The sequence below is a fragment of the Ruditapes philippinarum genome, unplaced genomic scaffold, assembly GCF_026571515.1.
Source record: "Ruditapes philippinarum isolate M1 unplaced genomic scaffold, ASM2657151v2 ctg1388_1_1_1_1, whole genome shotgun sequence".
Taxonomy (NCBI): domain Eukaryota; kingdom Metazoa; phylum Mollusca; class Bivalvia; order Venerida; family Veneridae; genus Ruditapes; species Ruditapes philippinarum.
Window position 1 is genome coordinate 15,866 of NW_026853097.1, and position 24,377 is coordinate 40,242.

The following is a 24,377-nucleotide window of genomic DNA, read 5'->3' on the forward strand; positions in this document are numbered from 1 at the left end:
GAATATCACTCGCCTTACAAAATTAATCAAAATTATGAATAAAAAAATGCTACAAATGAAACACGCTATATTAACTTATGTTTCATATAGTTAAAAGAAATAATAAAAAATAGCTTTATGAAAACTGCAAAAGGGATTTTCAAAGATTCGAACTTGGCCTACTAGGTCACATCTTCGTCATACTTACCACCACTAGGCCATCGAGCAATATTTATTGATTTAATATCGAGATCTATACTATCAATAAAATCGTTAGCATTAATCATAATAAGTTATATAACGAAACACCTCCCGAAAATTAATGAGTCTCAGGTCAATATTGCCAGACAATACTTGCTTATTTAATAATCATAGCAGTTCCTTGACAATATTGCTAAGCAAGTTTGCTTCATATAATTATGATGTTTTATTGTGAATAAATAGTCACTCAACCTATTGTTCCTCTTTTCTTTATATTTGAACCATTAATTAAACTGATATTTTCTTATATTTATGATAATACAATCATTTTTCTATCCGGCGACTTGATGCTTAAGCATCAAAATCTCTAGTTTTTAGTATTATTATATATATTTTGTTTCATACTATGAACATACATGTTTCCTTTTCTGTATAAGCTATATTCTGTTTTGTATTTAATGTTCTCTTTATGTTGCATGTAAAACGTTAGTGAAATTGTACAATGTAGTATAATTGTATTAAACTATATATAGTAACTAAAAAAGGACATTAAGGTAATTAAATGTTCATTTATCGATACTGTCAAATGAAAATACAGCAGTGATACAACATGTAATAGTTGTGTAAATTGCTGCATCAAACATTCGCAGTATACGTGCCACTTGTGTTTTACTGCCCTTTATTCTTTCCGTTGTTGTTGTTGTGTTTCTTCTGGTCCTTCAGTGTCAATGATAATTGTAAGGTTGAAAACCGATTTGGAACATTTGCATCTTTATATTTTGAGTATATTTGTTATCTTCATTTAAATAGTCAACTCAACATAATAAATTCAGGTAACAGTCCATTTCATTGCTTATATAGATAAATACTTGGATATTTTTAAATGCGATAATGTAGGGACTCCACTGAGGTTTTTTTGACATGACAGGACCGAATAAATATATTTTTTAAACTTTATGTAGGTGTGAACCAATAACTCGTGTACACAATTTCATATCATTCGCTCACTCCGCTTATTTTGGATAATTTTGTCAGATGCACAATTTGGGTTTAGAAAAGGAAAATCAACCATTGATGCTTTATTTAGTCTAATGACAGTTGTTCAAAATTATATAAATAATAATTAACGTTTGTATTGTGTTTTTGTAGACTTTAAGAAGGCTTTCGATTGTATATATAGAAACGCGCTTTGGTTAAAATTAAGTAATTGTGGGATTAGAGGTAAATTGTTACGCCTAATAAAAGACGTGTATAGTAAAGTAAAATCGTGTGTAAGGTAATGTAATAGTTACTCAGAATTCTTTAATTATGCTGTAGGTCTACGTCAAGGGGAGGTAATTTCACCGATTTTATTTTCCCTCTTTTTAGATGACTTTGAATTATTTTTACAAAGGGATGTAAATAGTGGTTTGACTTTAAACGATATTGTTTTGATTTTGTTACTGTTCGCTGATGATATGGTCATTTTAGGAAATACATCAGATGATATAAATAGAAGTTTGACATTATTAAATGATTATTGTAAAAAATGGAGCTTAGATGTAAATATCGATAAAACCAAAGATGTTGTTTTTAGAAAACGTGGAGGTTTAAAAAACAATTAATTATTTTATTACGAAGGGAAACATATAGATATTGTCGATAGATTCAATTACTTAGGAACAATATTTACTAATACTGGTTGTTTTAATTTAAATCAAGAACATTTGATTGGTAAAGCTCATAAAGCTCTAAATGTACTACTGATTAATTGTAATAGATACCAGTTAAAACCTAAAGTGTTATGTCAGCTTTTTGACACTTTTGTTGGTTTAATTTTAAATTATGCTGCTGAAATCTGGGGTTTTACTAAATCAAAGGAAATTGACAGACTTCATCTTAAATTTTGTAAAAAGATATTAAATATAAAAGTTAATTCATATAATGTTGTATTATGAATTAGCACGTTATCCTTTATATATTTCAAGATATGTTAAGATTTTAAGATTTTGGTTTAAAATGCTTGAGACAGATAATATCATTCTTAAAAATGTATATAACATTGCTCTTGAAGACAGTAATAATGGTAAGAAAAAATGGTTATCAAATCTAAAATTGTTATTATGTAATCATGGTTTTAGTGATATTTGGGATTCTGTAAATAGTAACATATTTTTACCGATGTTTAAGCAAAGGGCAATTGATTGTTCTTTTGGTAAAGAAAGCAGTCCTGTTTTGTATCTGTAAAATCATGTTAAAGATTCTTTTGTATATTATGAAAACTATCTTGATATAATACCAAGTACTTTAAGGATCTTCGCATTCATTACATGTGCAAACTGGTAGGTTTCATAGAAATAGAATTAGTTAGAAATGAAAGATATTGTTTATATTGTAATCTACATGACGTCGAAGATGAATACCATTTTATTTTAATTTGTCCTTGTTATATTGATATAAGAAAAAAATATATAAAAAGATACTATTATATAAGACCTAGTATGCTTAAATTCACTGATATGTTAAAATCAAACAATAGAAGTATACTTTTAAATTTATCCTGGTATGTACGAGATGCGATGTCTCATAGAAATTACTTAGATATAGTACATACAACTTAATATATTATAATTCATCCTCTATATTGATATGAAAGAGACATGTTTAGATGCAATCTTGTGATTTATATTGGTATGTATTGTAAAATTGTTTATACATATATATGTATGACGATGTATGATTGTACAAGTAAAAAAATTAAATATCTGTTCTGTTCTGACAATTAAATTTTATTGCACTAATTGACCCAAAATTGAAAAGCTTTGAAACGCTTTTCACTCAAATCGACTGCAAGACTGCATTAAAAATCGATCATCATTTTATTAACGAGTATAATTATACATTATTATATAGTTTTCCATTTTAAGCTCATCTGTTGATTTATGAAAAGACTTCAAATGTTATGCTTTCGGGATATTAGACCTCAGTGGACTTTTTATAGAGGGGTTCAACTGAAGTCTAAAAACCTAAAACAAAATTTTTGATTTTTAAGAAAAAAATTCTTACATAAATCAGCTGGAGGAAACAAAACAGAAAGATAATTAAGATATATACTTAAAAAATCATATTGTTGTGCTTTTCAGCCCGACTTGAGTGGAAAGCCTTTAAGCTTTAATCTCGGGTCATTTTTCACAATTAGAATAATTATTCTGGAAAAAACGAAGCGAGCAAATGATCTGAAATTACACAAGTTATTGGTCAATGCCTACATCAAACGGAACATTAATCTCTTAAAATTATTTCAAGTCCCGTCATGCAAAAAAACAACCTGTGTCCCTTTAAATCCTTATTATTTTTTTTTGGAACCTTAAAATGAAACAATTATCAACTATAGCAGCATATCAGCCAGATCATTTCATTGGCTTATAAAAGAAACAGATAACAGAAAGTTGGATCAAGATGATCAAAGATTGAATTTTCATTTGTAGTTAAAATAATGTGATCAAGACAATACTAAGTCGTTTAACGAAGTTATGCATCGAAGGGGAAGCGTTTCAACAGCTCTACCCACTGTTATGGACAAAACTGGAATAATATTGCTAAATTATAATTGAAATAAGCTTGAATGTACCTGAAGGTATTCTATACTTACAAACATATTTCACACGCTGAATGTTTTCCGATGAAAATGCAGCTAATACCACTGATTATACCATAATCTTAAATGAAGATTTAAATCAGAACAGAACGCCGATGCACGTGTCTGTATTTAGCCCACTATGGATAATGATTATGTGGGATAGCAGAAATGTAAAACGCCCGTCTAAGGTCATAATCGCTTTCTATAAATAATAAACTGATGCCACCCTGTAAATGATGAAGTTTTAAATATTGGGCGTACAATTAAGTAGGTTTATGTTACATTAAACTGATCAAGTTACAGACACGACGATGGGAATTGCGACGTAGTAGTGAAAACATAATAAGATACCGATATGTCAGCCACATTATAAATTGCAACCAACATCCCCGGCCTATTGAAATTTTATTTACGTTAGCTTATTTGAATAAATATTATAAGCATTTTACAAGTTGCATAACTTAAAACCTCAGGGGTGATCAAAACGTTTGTGGAAACGTGTAAGTGTTAGCTTAGTTATTGAACCTATGGTCTCAACGTAAGACAAAACAAATTCCGACAGTAATCTCTCAAACTGCTGACTTAGTCTAAGAAAGAAATATCTGATTAACATATAAATATGACAACAATCGAGTCAGAAACGAAAGTATAGTGAACCCATAGTTACCAATGATTGCTTAAATCAAAGAAAATTATACCAGCCGTAACGATCAGTATCGCCAGCCTTGAAAGTCAACCTGACTTATTATAGTGTTATTATTCTTCACAAGTCAAGAAGTGTAGAAACACGTTTGCGGATTTAACTAATTTCTATATATAGCGACATTTTCATGTTAAACTATTAGAAGACATTTTCATGTGTATGAGTCATGTAAGGTAAATTGCTAGGTAAATAAAGGACTGTTGTACAGGAACAAGTTCTTGCAACAGTTTCAATTATGGTGTGTCAGGGGACCATTAACGCTTCTCATTCGACGTATCTAAGTATAAAATCAGCGTTGTTTGTGTCGTCTGCTTGTTGTAAAATGTCTTTCCATACGTCCATACGCAAGATCGAGCAGCATGATATGCATGGTGTGTATATGGTAATCTGGATTCTCTTAATTTTGTTTTTATTTATATTTCAATTACCAATGCTTCATAATTGAAAATATAGCAGTCTCCGAATGTCCGGTAACACCAGATTTCAACGTTTAAAACGGAGAAATATTCGCAGATTTGTTCACACGCTCAGAGTCGACATAAATTATTTTGTTGGCGTCAACCTTGAAAATATTTTTTAGACGAGTACTTTTCTAAAGGGCGTGTAATTTTGTAATCAAATGTGTAAATTGAGCAAAAAATGATAAATGCTTGTATGAAATTAATCTCGACTCAGTAGAATTATCATGAATATCATGTGTTAAGAAAAGAAATAGGAAGCATCTTACCGCGATATTTTTCATCACCCCTCGAACATTCCCCAATATAAAAGAGGTTGACCTGGAGAGAAAAAGACATTTCCATTCGCTTGATGCTTCTAATATATTTGTATGATATATAAACTTCTGAAAATGTGTGTACTAGATAAAGCTCATATCTGAGTAACGCGTGTCAGCCGCAAGGTATGTTTCATTTTATTTCTCTAATTTATTTAAAATTTCGATAATATTAGTGGTACATGTATTATGTTTTCAGAATTATTAACCGATAAATCAATATTATTTATACGCGTTGAAGAAAAACACCTTACGCTTTTATTCAGTGACGGTTTTTGTTATAGTCAACAAATTTGAAACTTTTAACAGATCTCATGAATGCATAAAGTACGTTTTTAGATATAATTGAAGTCTTATTTTACATTCAATGTATTCATTCAAAAAGGCAGATTTATCTTTTAAGGAGATTTTTCTTTATTTTGTTTGGTTTAATATTGTATACTGATTTATCCGTGAAAATTATATTTGATAGTTTTTTACAGTGAAAATTATCAAAGTATAATTTCACACTGACTACTTTTTAAAGATTTTCCCAATGTGGTACCTCACTTTTATTTTCGCTTACACCAAGTCTGTTATTTTCATATTTACAAATACTTCTCAACAAATTAAATCAATATCAGGGGGTGGAACGTATAGCGGTGCGATACTCCTTTAAGCGAGGTGAAATCATGCGATACGGACTTATGGCGGATTTATTCGTGTAAACACACGTCAGAGTGAGTGTATTTTATTAATTATTTATTTTATTAATTATTTCATAAATCTTCAATTACAATTACATATTTTGTATTGAAGATGTGAAGATAGGACCGACACATATTTCATCAAAATTACAAGGGCTTAAATTCATACTTAAAAAAGTTATTGAAAGTAAACTGACGGCAACTGATTTTGTGTCGGTGAATAAAATCGCTAAAAGCAAGCTTATATTAATATAGTTTATTTCTTTTTCTTTTTTATTCTATAAGGGTAATCATAATTGATTTGCATAGCAAGTACCTTTGTGCTCCTATATCATGTATATACATAGAAGCTTACCGGACAAAATTTTTGAGTGTACGCTGGGTTTTGGTGCGATGAAATAACTGTTCGCTATTAAAGGTTCGATATTTGTTCATTTTCACATTTGTTGTACATGTTTCCCTATGATAACACTAAGAGATCTACCATATGTGTCCGTTTCCGGATTTCTGAAAAAAAAGGTTTGATATCTTCTTCTTTCCTTAAGGATTTACTTCAAATAAAAGTTTCGTATCACTATTTATATAAGTGTTACTATTTGAACTAAATTTTATTAGTTAGATTTCTACCTGTGATAATTAGGAGTTGGAAAAAGTAAACTTTACTCTAAAATCTTAGAAACTATATTTCTTGTCCTTTATCAATTTTAAGCAACGTTCATAGTTACAGTATTGTCATTCCAAAAATATGTCGCCATTTTCAACAACAAGAGTCTTGTTTTTGTACTGTATCTTGTTTGTGATTTATTTCTAATTTTGATCATAGAATTTGTGTTGAGTTTTGTTTCTGTAGTCTAATTTATTACTGAAGAATCCATGCAATTTAATTTTGAAGTTTATTTTCCACTTTCGTTCATCTATGATATGTTTGTCATTTGATTTTGCTCTTGATATTAATTAGGCAATACTGTATTCCTAGGCATTATTTCGAGCTTATTAAATTAGCGCTTTTCGCGTTGAGTATATTTCCGCGAATGTTTGTATCCGCAAAAAATATGCATGTAACAAATTCTCAAAAAATTGAAGCTTATAATTTCTACAGCGCACATCACTCACATAAAAGTTCAAACTGTTTTTTTAACTCAAACTTGCCACTTAGGCAAGGAAAATACAGCAGTTTACACACATTTAGAAAGACAATAGCTTGCGTAAGAGATCAACAGAATCATGTTAAAGGAGTCTTTAGGAACCTTAACAATAGTAAAACAGTATATGCCATCATTCCTTTATTCATTCTGCAACTTTTATATGTTGATATATACATTTTTTAATTTATTTTTATTCAAAAAGTAGGAATAGTAGGAATATTCATAAAAAGGAACAGAGTAAGAGTATGGCAAAGAAGTAGGAAATTAGGCAAAAGTAGGACTTATTTCAAGCTTGTATACTAAAATGGCCATAATGGCTTTCATCTTTGACCTTAAATGACATTAAATAAATAAGGGTCATCTAATAGGCTTTTGTCAGTGTTTTTTTTTAATTTTCTAAAAAAATATATGTAATATCCAATCCATAAAAGAAATCAAACAAGTATTTTTTAAAATAAATATTTCAAGTCACATTGCAAAAAAACAACAACAAAAAAACACAAAAAAAGAAAAACACAACAACACAATTTATAACATGTACTTCGTACTTCTCAAGGTATTGAATGAACATTAGAACGGATGGTAGGCGTGTTTTTCCGACAAGTGCATGTAATAAATAGTAATTCCACTTCTCATATGTTGCTGTTTTAATTAAAGTTATTTTTTCTCTGACAACATAAATATGTAATTAATAATAGAAAAACATGTTATTAAATGATAAAACCTTTACTGAATAAATGGAATAAACAAAACGAATATTATCGTTACTATTGCTTATTTGATAAAATTTTAAGTTTCTGTGCAATAACATATCTAATTTTAATATTTAACCTTTGTGAGATGAGAATATTTAACTTAACTTTATCATAGTACAATGTATAATACATTAATTGACACTACTGTTTTAATTGACACTGTGATTTACATATGATAAACATACAAACACAAAGCTAAATATTTCATCAATATTGAATAAGAATGTACTGTAATGAGGAACTCCCCGTCACCACAGAAAAACACACCAAAATTTGTGCGTACAGTTGGTTTCTCGGGCCAAATATTAGGCGTATAGTAAGAAAGCTGGAAATATTATATATATTTTCGGATAGATATGGAAAACTACTCTTTTATATCGTTTTGTTATCAAAAATAAACATGTAAGGACGTAAACTAATCGAATATCTAGTTTGAAAACTACTGATACATTATTTGTTTGCATGTGTACATCAGTTTGACGGTTGAATTTGCAGCAAGAAATACCTCAATAACTTCCTCAATACTATAAAATTTAGTATTTTGTTTTGACGATCACGCATAATTATTAGTTCTGATCAGCATGCACAATGCTTTTCTTCAAGAAATTACAGTAGACAACAAATATTTGAAAACAAACATGCGCATACCCACTTTCGTTTTCGTCTTCGACGGCCATTAGTCCGTATCGTATGGTTTCACCTCGCTTGAAAGAGTATGGCACCGCTATACGTTCGACCCCATTGGACAAACTGTTGAAGTTGATAAGACTGCTACAATGGTTTTCAATACAGGAACGATAATTTTGAGTTCTTATATAATTATGAAAAAATTAAGGTTCTACAAACATTTACTTATCTAGGTTTCGGTTTTCGGCTGAAGTTTTTGTTAGTTTGTTGTTCCCTCATTTTTAAAATGAGGACTGAGTACTCGCGTAAAACATTTTACGTTAGAAACCGTTCTATATATCTATTAGTATATACGAGTATAAAGGTCATCCTATCAGTGCAAAAATAGGTTATAAGAATATTACACCGGCTGCCGGTACAGAAGGAATAACTGGCTCTATAATAACTGTTTACGGCGGTAATTAGGCTCTACCGAGATTTCGCTTAACAGCTTTTATCATTTTGTACTTATTTTGTGGTCTAAATACAAGTGCACATGAAATTATTCAACATAAGTGACGGAACTGTGGTATCATTATAGTGTTTTGAACGTCAACGTGTACAAAAAAACCGCTCAACAGCTTTAGCTTTCAAAAAGGACATTATTATATGATATACATGTATAGCTATTGACATGAATATGGTGGCCTCAATTACACTTTTTTACGCTCTATCAGTAGGCGTTAAATTAAATGTACAATGTATCACTAAAAGTTGTCTAATTTAACACCGAATTTGAGCTGATTCTCATAAAAGTTGGAGACATTTTGGATGTGTCGTAGGGTTCCTCTTTCATAATAAAGGAGAGGCTGTTTTTGCCTGTAATGTCACGTAAACAAATAAAACAATTTACTAAGGTAGAAAGAAAAAGCAACACAGCTACTTAGTGGCGCCAACCAATGGAAGTATTTTCAATGTGCGCATGCGTGCCTTCCAATTCGCAACACATAAACACAACATGCATAATGGAAAACGACCTGAAAGTCTCACTTTTAAAGTAAGTGTATTAATAAAAGTGTGTCTACGGAATATTATGATCACTGAAGGTTTTGTTTTACCTAGTTTTTATCAAAGACTTGTACGATTTCTTTGTTTTAATGAAAACAGCTAGAGCTGGCTTGGGGAAAAGGATCATTTGGAATACTCTTAAAATTAGAAAATTATGTTGTCAATAAAAATATTCATATAATATAACTGCAAGCATCAAAGAAATGTATACACAGAATATTGCACACAAGATCTGTTTTATTCCTTAAAAAATCATAAAAGCATGACAACTGACCGAGTTCTTCGTACCGTATCAAGGGTCCGCACCGAAAAATGTGGCACCGTATACATTAGCGCTAGACTTGCAACGCATCATGATGATTAACCTTATGCTGAATAATCTTATTTGTGTTTATTTATTTTTGCCCATCTGGGCGAAGCTGTTATCAATCATTTACAAACCGGAGGAAAATGCATAAATACTAAAGATTCTTCTGTTCTAGAAGCAAACCTGGTTCTTTTGTGCGTCTGGCGTAAACACGTGGTACCATGGTCATATTTGAAAGAATCGGTTCGATAAGGACAACTAGAATGCAAATTGCTAATTTTCTTGTACATGTAAAGAAGCAAGTTTATATTGAAAATGTTATGAATAAATGTAACACAAATAGTCATATATAATTGTTACCATTTTATACATACTCTTTGAGATAGTGCTTACGGAGATAGTTTCTAAAAAAAGCTTTTTAAGATTCCTACTCAATCCAAAAACTCCTACTCAATATGTATAATTTGTTATTTGTCAATTATCATGTAAATGAAATGTTTATAAATAACATATAGATTGAACTAAACAATTTGAGTCAATATATTGGAAGAAATAGGAATCGAACCCGTGACTTTTAGACTGAAACGTCGGACTTGCAATTCTGGCATCGCTTGTCAAGGCGTTAGCTCGAACCCCGTCAGCGGCCATCCCATGTTTACTTGAGCAAGAAACTTACACTGTTTTGGTTAAAGTTATCTATAAGTTTTATTATAGTCTAGCAACAACTGGAACCACAAGTATCAAGAAAGTGTGAAAAAATACGAGCATGCCGACACAGATATTAATACAGGGAGAATAGCACACCGTTGCCGCCTTTCTTAAATTCAGTAGCATGCGTAAGTTACGTGCCCTGTCAATAAGTTAAGTAACTATAATTCAAATGTAAAAAACTACTGTTTTAGAAATATGAGCTTTGGCTTGCTTGTGCGATGTATTAGGCAATGTGAGAGTAAAAGTTCTATTATTGATTTCAGCAAATACTATGTAATTCCCGACTCCAAATAAAAAGTTTAACTTCACAAAAGACATAAAATGCAACTGAATAGAAACTGACAGCATAGAATTTTTATAGGAAATTATCTTTAAAAACCTATAGAGGTGCAGATTGCTTCCAGGCGCAGGTAATCCACTGCCCCGCTTACCCTAACCGGTAACCAAACATTTACCTTTTTACAAAAAAAAAGAAAAAAACAAAAACGATTAAACACATTTTAAAGTACATGTTTGCAGTATTACCGCAAAAAAGCGGTGCCATGGTTCTGCATGATGCGGTACCACGTTTATCAAAGTCTTCTTGATTTTACAACATTATTTTGCATTATTTGTGTAAAATTGATATGTGATCAGCTCGTGTCAATGCTTTATGTGATCTTTTGACATTTGATACTTTTCCCGACCACTTTACTGTCGGAAAAGAATAAAAAATGTTCGCATCAACAACACAAATGTTTCACATGACTGTATAAAAGTGTTTTCATTAGTTTCAGGTTAAAATAGGCAAATATAGTTGCATAATGTTTTGCACACATAGATTAAACATTCAAAACTTCCGTGATGTATGCAAACTGTCTAAATAGAATCAATTTTAGAAAGAAATTTTCGCCCTCTTGCATTTTTTAGAAGATTGCGTAAGAATCATACGGTACTGCGCGCAAGATGATATATTATCGACGGTATGCGGAAAAATGATGCGTATCACTTGACACCGTGCATATGTTTAATCTAAATTGAGGATAAGGAAAACTGTAAAGTATTTATATTTGAAAAATAGGCGTGCACTCCAATATAATTCAAATAAACACATCTAGTAAATATAATAGATAAAAGAGTACATTTGTACCCACTAGTACATCATTAGTACATTTGTACTAAAATGTTTCTTTCAAAATTGTTCAACTAATGAACAAAACTTAATTGAAATCTTTGCTTTATTTAAGATTTCTACAAAATATAGAAAACTCAATTGTGATAAAATCAAACATATGTTTTACAATTAAAATAAAATTGTCAAATTCATGAATATGTCACAACTGATATACTACTATAAACAGCATTAAGAATCAGTTGAATTACCATACACTATTCCTCATCCATGCAGACTGGACCCTATATCTTCTTTGTCTCCTAAGTGGTTCATCAGACAGACATGTCAGCTGCTTTTGCGTATCAGTACTATTCTGTCCGACAACTTTCCATAAGCTTTTGACCGATTATTCCGACGTGCTGGTATAACATATTTACCTGATGAGTCTGAAATAGAAGTATCAACGTTTGTTGAACAAAATTATCAATATTAGGGATGGTTTGTGTAAAAGTATTAGAATGATTATCAGGGCATAGACCAGAAGATGTACCTAAATCACTCTTATGATCAACTGAGATTTCAGGGTCACAAGCTTTACGCTTTGTTATCGGAATACCTGTCAATGGGAGTAAGAGATTCCTGTTAAGGAGTCGATGTTTTCCCTTACCATGCTCCCGTTTGATTTCAAATATCGGAACATCGGACGTAGGTTGACTGACCACCACATAAACATTTTCTCCCATCTATCAGCCAACTTTGCCTTACCCCTTATTCCAACATTCGAACAAGAACCCTATCTCAAATTTCAACCTTGGCTTCCCTGACCCGCAGATCATACCATTTCTTATGTCTTTGACCTTGTTCACAAGCTTCACGACTAGCTGCCTTATAAGCAAAGTTAAGTCTGGTACGTAATACAGAAAAATGTGTGGATTTATCTGTTGGCTTAGAACGATTAGGTTCGATACCTAAAAAAGCATCGATTGCTAGCCGAGAATGACGTCCAAACATTACAAAATGGGGTGTATACTCTGTGCTTAAATGTGGGGTTGAATTATACGCATGAACAAGTGCAGGGACATGAGCTCTCCAATTGCAGGGCGTCAAGTGAATTTTGGTCCAAAAAATATAGGACTTACCTCTGAAATATAGGACCATTTTCCCCAGAAATATAGGAATATATAGGACAAGAAAAACAAAGAACTTTTGCACTTTTAAGCCTCCTCCTCCACTCACTTCACTCTTCTTTTATTTACAAGTTACAACAGGTATAACAACTTTCAATATTTCAATAAAATTATGTCAATTAACAAAATGACATACATGTACTTGGAAAACTAACATAAATCAGTAAATGAAGCACTAGGTACTGTTCTGTATCTGTGTCCATTTATATGCCAAAATACTTATTTTAATCATAGTAACTGTTAAGCCCAGAAATACTAACTACACTGGCCTACTGTACCATACATTTGAAAAAATGTTTAACTATTAAGATGTTTGTGTTGCAACCATAAATGCTGCTAAATTAATCTCACTTTTGCTTTGGAATGAAATGACTGGGTGTTATTGTTTTTCCTTTTTTTTTGATGAAAAATCCTCATCTTCTGTACTATCCTTTTTGTCTTTGTCCTTCAAATTACCCTTTGTTTTTATAATGCTGATTTTTCACATTATATAAAATGGCTTTGGTCAACGTTTGTCCCAGTCCATGGACAGCATTGTCCTGCTCAAACTGAACGTGTCAGCAACTAGGCAATAAAACATTTCTATAAATGTGTCTGATATGCCATCATTAGTCCGAAAAATGATATTGAATGTGGCACATTTCATTTCCCAAATGACTCCGGCATACATCTTCATTAAGGTAAAGCATCACAAAAGTTTGGTGAACCAACAGCAGTACCTGAGCTTCCTGCCTCCTGACCTAACCTGACCTTACACTCTCTGCTGTGTTGCAAGATGCACTAGACTGTATTTTGAATGGAAGTGAAGTCTGTTTTGTTGACAGAATTGACTCACCTAATTTCTTGTGTTGTGACCCTTTTGCATGTTGAAGTATTTGATTAATTACACAGTACACTATTGTCACATTTGATTTCTGTCTTACAAAGGGTACACCTAACAATATGATCTGAACTATCTTTAACACACCATGTATGTATTTTCGTCTATTTGAATTAATTTCAGTTGAGCACTGTTTCTCAAACTTTGTTTTAGCCTTAGGCATGTTTACTCTTGTTAATGAAATACTATGCTCATTCTTTAGTAAAATATCTTTATCGCAATCCATAAAAATTTACTTGAATAAAAGAATGAATGAACTACATGCATGTTTGGGAAGCTGCTTTCTATATTACTGGTCAAGTATAGTTGATCTTTTCTCCAAAAAAAAATGCCAGTTTTTGTTTTGTAATCACACTATATATTCATTTTGTCACCACCTATAGTGTGAAGAATTTTAAACATCACACATACTTTGTATGAAGTCAAAACATGTTTATTTCATATTTATAAAAAGAATGTGTAGCAATTATCAAATTTTCTAATATCAAATTTGAGCATTGTATATCTCAACATGAAACAGAATACTTTTTAGAATAGAATATAAGACAGCTTCACCTGCAAGAATGTTTGACTTCCCTTAAACAAATCCAGCAGGAAAAACTGGACTACCTGGGCTGGACAGGGTAGCTACACTTATAAGAAAGATGAATTTTGAAGTAAATGTTGCATATATAAAAACAGATGACACAAACTGCTTGTAATATACAGTATTTGTTTTACTACAGAATCCATAATTTTCTTGCTTACCCTTAAATATAGGAATTTATAGGAATTTCACAGAAATATAGGAATTTTCATGGAAATATAGGAATTTATAGGAATTACTCCAAATTATAGGAATTTATAGGAAACTTGACGCCCTGCAATTGGATTATCTATTTTCTGAATCAAAATACCAAATACGTCCTGTTGGTCTTTCTCCCACTTTCACGGTGTAAAGGTTTTACATTTGACTGCATACTTATTAGTAGGGTGACCCACTAAAAGATCATTTAGAGGTTTAACGATTTTAAAAAATCCTCTATATAACGTCTATAGTAACCTGAAAAACCTAGACATTTTCTTAGTTCTTTTACAAAAGTTGGAACCGGCCATTCCTTCAGGGCTCTTATTTTCTTAGGATTAGTTTCTATACCTTGAGAACTAACAACATGTCCAAGATATTGAACATGGGTCCTGAAAATTTCACATTTTTTACCTTTAAGCTTAAGGTTATGCTTTTCAAGACGAAGAAAAACTGATTCTAAACGCTGAAAATGAGAATCTATATTGTCCGAATAGATAATGATGTCATCAAGATATATGAGACAATCTTTTAAATGTAGTTCACCCATGCAACGTTCTATTTAGGCAGAAAAGTCGCAGGCGCATTGGTTAACCCAAATGCAATTCGATTACATTCCAAAAATCGAAAATATTAAAAGCAGTCTTCTGTTTATCTTCTTCCTTCATAGTGACCTGCCAATACCCAGATCTAACTTAGAAACATACTTAAATCCTGCAAGTGAGTCAATGGTTTCGTCAATCTCAGGAAGAAAATAAGCATCCTTAACAGTACGAATATATAATTTTCGATTGTCAATGCATAAACGCAATGAACTATCTTTCTTGCGTTCTAAGAGAAAGGGCTATGAGATTCACGAATAGCTCCAGCTTCGACCATGCTCCTTAAATGTTCCCGTACTTCTTCAAACATACCTGGGGGAATACGTCTATATGCGTCTTTAAAAGGAGTCAGGTCAGTTAAGTTGATTTCATATTCAACAACATTTGTCCCCTAAAATGTAACCATGGGCCGGCTACGCCCTTTTAACATTCACAGTAAATTTGCTTTCAGAATTATGCAACTATGGTGGGACGACAACAGACAATCCCTCAATACCTGAAGGTTTCATGAAATTCAAAATGTGTGTCCATATTATCAATGGCACACTAACAGAATTACTAGTGTCTGGAACAATAAGTATTTGAACAGGAACAGGGGTAAAATCTGAAACAGGAAAAATATTTCCAGTAAAGAATAACCTCAATATGGCACTTTATTACCACCAGCTCCAGAAATTTCCAAACAAAAATCTTCCGAATTGTGCATAACTGGCTGTGGATTTAAAGATTTAAAAAATGTTTCACCCAAAAGGAAAAACATTAAAGTCTCAAAAATTTTAAAGCTTCCTTGGAAAAATACCCTGGGTTTCATTTTCTAACCAATATGAGGCAGAGAAAAAACTAGGCCATCCAAGTATTATGACCACCATCTCCCTTACGATGGGGGTTTTACTTTTTGTTTAAAAAGTAACCCTTTTTAATAGGTTTTTTCAGGCTTCTCTCTTCAGATGTTCTTTTACCAAAATTTTTACCGGGGATATTTTTATAAAAACTAACTCTTCTATCATTCTTCAATCCTTTAATCTCAGCATCCATCTCACTCAGTTTTACTTCCATACTCTGCATCTGTTTGGAAAGTGTTTGTAGTTGCTTCAGAAACTTATTCTCAACAGAGGTAGCATATGTTTGGCTTCTACAACATCAGATTTCTCTCCTTTAGAATTTGATACCCCTGGAGAAGGTTGAATTTTACATTCAGTTTTACTTTTGATATGGTTTGAAGATGAACTTGATTGCTTAAGATCCTCTTCAATTGCCCTCAATTCCTTTCTAAATTTGTTATAGTCATCAGATTTCTCATAAAGAAAACGAGACACATTTTTCAATTCCAAATCTTGGAAACCAGACCATAATCTAATGTGAAGCATTTCTGATTTTGCAGATTTGTTAACTGGACCGGGTAATCAGCTCAATAGGCGCTCTTTTTTCATACTATAATAAGAGACAATCTTCTCTCTGACGTTCACTATAAAACTGTTCCTTAAGACGTTCAGAAGTTTGAACGTTCCCATAAACATCTTCTAATTCTGTAAGTTTATGCGCTACAGAAGTATCCTCTCCAAGATGTAATAAATCCCTCGAGCGGTACCTTTCAGATTTACGTATGGCTTCACATAAAATATGAATGGGATATACCTGTTCATCAATCCAACAATGATCATCATTGTTCCATACTTCAAATGAGTTGGTTTTGGGGCTCTCATGCCAGTAAATGTTGGTAAATCAGGGATTCGATGATGAATATAATCTAACTTACCTTTCAAAGTTTGATTTGTAAGTAAAAAATGACCAGGAGTGGGAAAAAAGCGTACTTGGCGTATTTAAGCATGACTGGACTGTTGGTCAGTGTCGCAAGGTTGCAATAATTTGGGCCTTGTTCCGGTTTTAGAAGTATCCTTTGTATAATAATTAAGGGTTACATAAGAATCATCAAAATTATGTCAATATACATTGAATTAATATATTATCCTCTTGCCTATAATCTCGTGAACCTGTTACATCCTCATCTCTATCCTTTGGTGTTGCCATATTGAGAAAACCAAAAAATTCCAAAATCAAATACAACACAAATATAGTGGATCAAATATAAATAAATCTAGATCCAAAGAACATTTTATAAAAAAGAATCTATAAAAAGAAATCTTAGGAAAATCTGTTATGTGTCAAATGCAATGGTAATTTCACTTGCGCAAAGTGGAACAAAGTTTTTAACGCAAACAAATCAAAATTCAAATTGCGTTACATAAAATTCGGGAAATAAAATTGTCCATCTGGTAGGCCATACTTCTGTCGAACACATAAATGATTTCATATGTACATCACGAACCATCAATTATAACCATTTACTAAGTTTCAAACACAGTAAGACGGAAAAAAAAGAGTAAAATTGTGTCACATAATATTCAGGAAAATTGTAATCGCCTAAATGTACACCATACATGCACCACAAAACATCAACATAAAATAGTACTGTATTCTGTACTCAAGTACTAACAGCAATATTTGTCACGCAAGTCACACACTATGCAATTCAATCAAGATTCTGTGTAGTGTCAATGGCACCTCTGGTAGACCATAGTTCTCATTCAGTAACTTTTGATGATATTCAAACCATACATACAACTAATTTAACATCAACTGGGTTTCCTTCCAGTATTTTCTAATCAATAAGTGGTAAACGGCTATACCAACCACCATTCATAATAATCAACCACAATATGAAAAGGTCACTCTCATGTACAAACATTCATTTAATTTCAAGTAAGAAAACGTTAGCATTATACCCTGCAGTGATGTATTTCCAGCGTTTTCTAATTTACTGTAATACAGAAAATTGAGAAAAACAAACTTCAAACAAAATCTTTTCAAAATTTTATTTCAAATTACCATTTTAAATTGCACTTTATATTTACTACAGATTAAATACTCATGATGCATCAAAACAGACAAATGCACTTTTTGGTTTGTTTCTCAAAATACTTGTAAAAAGTTACTTTTCAGCATGCAAGTTGACTAAGTTTGTTTCACGACTTATAAACTTGAAACTCACTTCATCGCTGTAAGTTAATAAACTGGAAATATAAATAAAAACAACAAATCAATACTATGGAAATTTTAGGGTGATCACAAACACTCTACCAAGTCTCAAATATTTCTTTTAAAATTATGGAAATAAATTTGCAATTAGGTAATGGTCATCTGATTAGACACGGACAAGTAGCCAAGCTTGATATAAACATTTCAGCAATCCGCAGTACATGGAGACAAAGACATAGCAATGGTGTGTTTAATTTTATACCATTTCATTTGTATTAAATGTTTTTTAAGAGGGTATTACACAGACATAAATAAAACCAATAATGATAATAATACCAATTATACCGCCAATACAGTTCACACGGCTAGATATTCAGGACTATTCGAAAGTTTTTACAGGAATCAAGGGCTACATAATAGATTCATGATATAGGAATCAGGAAAGTACATGTATATACATGTATGTAGGTTGGGAGGGGAGAAAAAAATATGTTACCAATACCAATGAGTTAGGACTGTTGAATGGATGGATGACAGATGATTGAAAGAGTGCCTACAGTTACATGCATCCCATGCCAACCACTGTTACTGTGTGTGACTGTGCTTGAAAGTACCATACAAACATACAACAACCTGAAAAATTACAAATAGCATAATTTCCAGTTTCTAAGTGAAATATTTACTTACATTACACACAACTTAAGTTAACCTTATACTTTATAAGTTTATACTATAAAATGTCACTGTAAGATTATATTCATATAAGAAAAAGTTCAGTTTTACTTTCACTTTTAAATGTAACCAATGTCAAAGAACAGCTGCTGATGAATATATCCGGTATTACATGTCCCTGTTGTTATCACATTTAAATCCTTTCTATTGACGACAAATATGTTGAATTAACGAACAATTTTTGACATGATCATGTAATGATAATATTAATGAGCTCAAATGATTTTATATGACGAAACAGTGCACTACTCGTATACAAATCATTTCCCATGTTTGTTTACAATAAACATTTTTTTGTTGTTGTTGTTCCGGAAATGGCTAAAAATACCATGGCCAATCTGATTGGTGGAAAATGGAAGTCTGTGACGTCATACATGGTAATCCAACAGAATCGTCCCCAAAACGTCTCGTACGTCACCTTCTGGTGAAAATAAGGAAAGCTACACTGGCCACCAATGTCGTAGGGTTCCTTTTTCCTAGTAAAGGGGGGCTGTTTCGGCCTGTAATGGCACGAAAACAAATAAAATAATTTACTTAAGTGGAAAGAAGAAGCAACACAGCCATTTCGTGGCGTAAACCAATGGAAGTATTTTCAATGTGCGCATGCGTGCCTTCCAATCCGGGTGAGTGAATGTTAGGTCCGTCTAGAAGAAATAAGTTGTTATGAATTATAGAATGACATTGAGTGTTACATGTTGCAATGAATGAAAAGGATGAATGAAAATGAGTAAAATATGGGAAATGAATAGGACAAATATATAGGACATGTACATATATGATATAACAAAAATGACAAACGTACAGGGGATAAATAACGACACAATATACAGTTGAGTTCACACTAAACTTCCCACCCTTGTGCTCTTCTAGTGCACTAGAGCTGAACTAGAAGTGCACACCGTGTGCATTTCTAGTGCACTAGACCACATGACCAAACTGGCCAGGGAAGGTGACACCTTAATGGTTTATTTGATAATTGCATAACTAGTGACAGGGGGCATCCATTGTTTAGCCATGGAACAGAATTAGTGCATTTATTCCATCTTGCTTGATGATATTTGGACTTACATTATGCTTGCTTTCATATTTCTTTTTGACAATGGAAACCTTCGCTTTGCTTAATACAATTAGCATTATGATTACTGAATGCACTATCATGCAATTGCAACTTCAAATGTTCCTTTCCAAACCATCAAAACTCGCATATTTTAATATGCTTTATGTTTAGTTCCATCTGTTTTAAGGACAGCGTATTATGTTCGGTGTTTAAGTTAACATTCTTTGCTTGTTCTTGATATAACTAGATCTAAAATGGTAAGGTCATGTAAGTACCTTTATTTGCTATAAATCTGCGCCTTAAATTGTCGACACTATTTCACAAAAAATAATTGATTTTGATCAATACTTGGCGAATTTGACGTGTCTTAGCATTCATATGCTTCAGTATATTCTCTGATTACAAATATAATGCAATACATGATCGCACAGCACCGACAACGCAGATGACAACGATAGCAATATTATAGTCGCATGTTACAGTACGCACTAAGCAGCTGGCGGTAAGCATAATGCGAGAAGCAATATTTTGTTTTCATATTATGACAGCAATTGTCGCTTTGTGGGTACATCCCGTTATTTTCCGGATGGTCCCGCTATAATATTTTGGCACGTGGAGTAAACAAGGTTACATCCCTTTTTATATGGGCGTATACCAAACAGTGTTAGTTGGGGCTGACATTTTGATAAAATCAAGAAGACGATGCGACAGGCGAAAAGTGCGTGTTTTTGAAGATTCGGCCAGCATGTGACAAAAATGTAGTAGATGTCTCTTATAACTCCTCCTACAAGTGGCAAATCACATCTTATAATGATTGTTTATACAACTTTTTGAGCGTGTTCCGTAGTCGTATGTGTAATAGTGAACTTGAATTTAAAGGTATATTATGCTCAAACTTGATATTTGAAAATATTGTTTATTGCTTCACAGTCTTTTTGTAATATAAAATAAATATCATTTGGATTCACACAAACATTTTGCTTTAAATTCTATACACTATAAGTGGGTACTATGAATATATAGTGTTATTAAAAGAATATGGCAGTTTCTTTAAGACAGGCACAACTTTACTTGGCCCGTAATAAGGAACGCAGATTCCCATACATTTTATTTATGTGTTTTTATTAAATAAGACATTTTCAGTAAGAATTTAATATATTTCAATAAATTTCTGTATTAAAAATATATTACTGAAAGATGCGCATAGTATATCTTTAAGCACAAATGTATATGAATGTGGTGGTGGTGTGAGGGGTGTCTGTGACACAGTTAATTGGTGACTTGTAGATCCATTGGGCCGTGTACTATATAATCACACACACATATGCTCATTATTTGTTATTCGCTATACACATGTCACAATAATAAACAGCTTCCTTCCTTCCTCATTATATACTGTACTGCGTAACACACCTATTCACCACTATATATATTAGTGACTCTGAGACATTTGTAAAGTCAATAAGCCAATAAAATTTGCCTTTTTAATGTTCAAGTCATTAGATAAAGACCTTTGCAGCACATAGGCAGGTGCTTTACAACTGGATGACAGCATTATATGTTTTGATAAGGGAGTACACTATGACCCCTATTGCATGAAACTGACAAGTATATATTCCATCCCAGCTCATGAACTTTTCTTTGGGCTGAGCTGGTAGTTGGGATGGGTGCAGCCCTTTAGCCAAGGCCTGAATCCGCCACTGTATAACTGCCCCCAAGAATATTTTTTTTTCTATAAGACTGTATACATATATAATATTATATTGCATTACCTTTTTCTACTTATATTTATATCCTATCCTGAGCAATTTATTTATTTAGTGCTTGGTACGTATTTATATAATCGCCAAAGAATACCGTTGTATGGTCACAGCAGTTTATGTACGGAAAATTCCGATGCTAGGCGAAATGTGGAAAAATTACGTTGATCTCGATAACAGAGTTCTCGCCCCTTAACATTTCGCAATCGCAAGACATTGTTTAAATTGTTTATATATATTTTAAGATGATCAAACATAATCCAAAAAACATTAGACACCGAGCTTTATTTAGCAAAAACACTAAATAATGGAAATAAGTGAATCAAAGCTAATAAGTAATCACGCCATGTGAGCGATAAATGATATAAGTCACACTTTAACAAAATCCATCGTGTAATTTTAGGTGTACAAAAGGAAGTATAGAATAAAAAAAGTCGATTTCAAATGACTTCTACATAAAAGTAATACAAAAAGAACTAAAGCGTAAATAGTTTGTATAGAGCATGAAGAAAGGTAGCTTATACATAAAGGTAAATGACGTTAACATTTTAATATTCCAAAACAGTACGATAAATGGCCTGTGCAAGTTTAATAGTTATCACTCAATGAAAGAATTAGTCACTACGAAAGTTTGAATGAAATAATGAAAAAAAGAATGCAGCTTAATGCAAAGTTACAATATCATAAAGCAGGATGAAATCAATCATAATGCAATTTCCAATGTCATCAAGCAAGATGGAATCAAGCATAATGCAAGTTCTAATGTCACCAAGCAAGATGGAATCAAGCATAATGCAAGTTCTAATGTCATCGAGCAAAATACAATAAATGCATTAATTTTGTTCCATACAATATACTGTGATAATTTAGTATGCCCGATATTTTTTAAAGATACAAATAATAAACATATTATCCATAAGATAAATAAATTTGATAACTTTATTCATGATTTCAATATTAAAAATTTAATGTATTACTATAAAGGGAATACTTTTATTGAAGATCTCAGGAAAGTCTCAAGTTATGCTGTGTATTGGTATTTTCTGAGAGCGACTGTTTTCATTATACCACTTTCTTGCTGATAAGAGGGCCTCAGGGTAAATAACAAAAATGCAGATTATAAGTATGCATTGAAATTCCCTGGTTTTCACAAAAATGCATGTAGCCGCACTCAGTTGCAGTAGCCATCGCAACTTGGGATGTGTGAACTCGCGCATAGTCGTGCAGGAGCAGAACACATTGAGTCAGTTTGCCCCTCCTTTTACGCGCGATTTCTTGACGCAGACGTCTCGATTCGTCTGCATAGTACGTACCGTTTATGGTACGACCTTGCTCAAGTCAATCATGATTATCCCCTTACTATTAAAAATATATTGAACCCATCATCTTCCCTGCTGATGGCACCTTCTTGAATTTCTTCGGAGGGGGTGAGCTAGGGTGCTTCCACTGCATGCTCTGGGGTTTTGTTTGGATTCTGGATCGAAGTGATGGACCTATGTTTCATCCTTAGTTACGATTCGGTAGATAAAATCAGGTTAATCCTCGTAGCGAGAAAAAAGATATCTTGAAATGTCAAGCCTTGTCCGTTTCTGGTCGTCAGTCAACTATCTGGGAACCTTTGACATGCCATTAACATCAGAATTGCCTGAACTGAACCAAAGCTTATACCCACTTCCCTAGCAATGCTTCGCAGATCTCGCATTATGTCGCAAATGACCAGATCGTCCACAGCTTCTGCAGTTGCATCGTTGGTAGCCTCTTTTGGCCGCCCAGGCCGCTCATCATCTCCAATACTCTCCTTGCCCTTCTTAAATTCAGCAGCCCATTTTTTCACAGTGCTATAGGAAGGGGACTCCGTCTCAAGTGTATCCATTAAGGCTTCATGGATTTCCTTTAAGTACTTCCCTTTCTTACATAGGTACTTAATGACGGATCTGATTTCAACTTTCTCCATTTGGTCTAAATGACACACCCCTCTCATGATCAAAGTATGTTTTATGTTATTTGGGACAACAACAAAACAATATCATACTTTAACTAATTTTATTTTATAGTCATACATAGTGGCATATGTAATTTATCTCACTGAGTAATGTCTTAGTTTATCTTTGGCATTTTATGGGCACGACTCCATTAATAAAAGCCAAAAGGTTTGGATACCGGGCATACAAAACCCTGTTAGGGCATCCATAGCAAAGCAAACAAATGACACAAAATCAAAACAAGCAAATGGAACAAACTGTATAGCTTTTTGGAACAGTATGTTCTAGAAAATAATTGATCAAAGCAATACTAGTCTTTCAATTCTTCATTCACAAAATAGTCAATGTTCACAAATGTATATGAGCAACAACACAGCATTGACACTGTTGCGCGAAATTGGTTCTGGGAAGCAGAAACCAGTATCGCCAGTATCACAAAATGTCTATTCGCCGGCCGCAAAATGCAAATTTAGCAGACCTAGTATTTGAAAGTTCATAGAACACATCTCTGGAGTCGCACCGTTGTCGAATTCTCTCTGCTGGTGGTTTTGGCCCAAGCAGTTTTCCTAAAAGATACCTCTTCCGTAGTATTTAGTAGGGCTAGCTGTCTTGAAACACGTCGCTTATGTTGGCTAATCTGAAAACATATCAAAAGAGGACAGAAACAACAAAAAAGCAGGATACTAATATTAAATTTAAGCTCAAGTCT

The 24,377-nt window shown here is 32.6% G+C and overlaps 1 protein-coding gene across 1 annotated transcript in view; it reads left to right on the forward strand.

Annotated features, from left to right (window-relative positions):
* Nucleotides 1-5,280: 5,280 nt before the first annotated feature.
* LOC132733825 (scavenger receptor cysteine-rich type 1 protein M130-like) overlaps nucleotides 5,281-24,377 on the forward strand; it is a 33,868-nt gene continuing 14,771 nt past the window's right edge. Inside the window, exon 1 of the mRNA XM_060720535.1 lies at nucleotides 5,281-5,403. The gene's annotated coding sequence lies outside the window, so the exon portion shown is untranslated. The remainder of the gene's footprint in view (nucleotides 5,404-24,377) is intronic.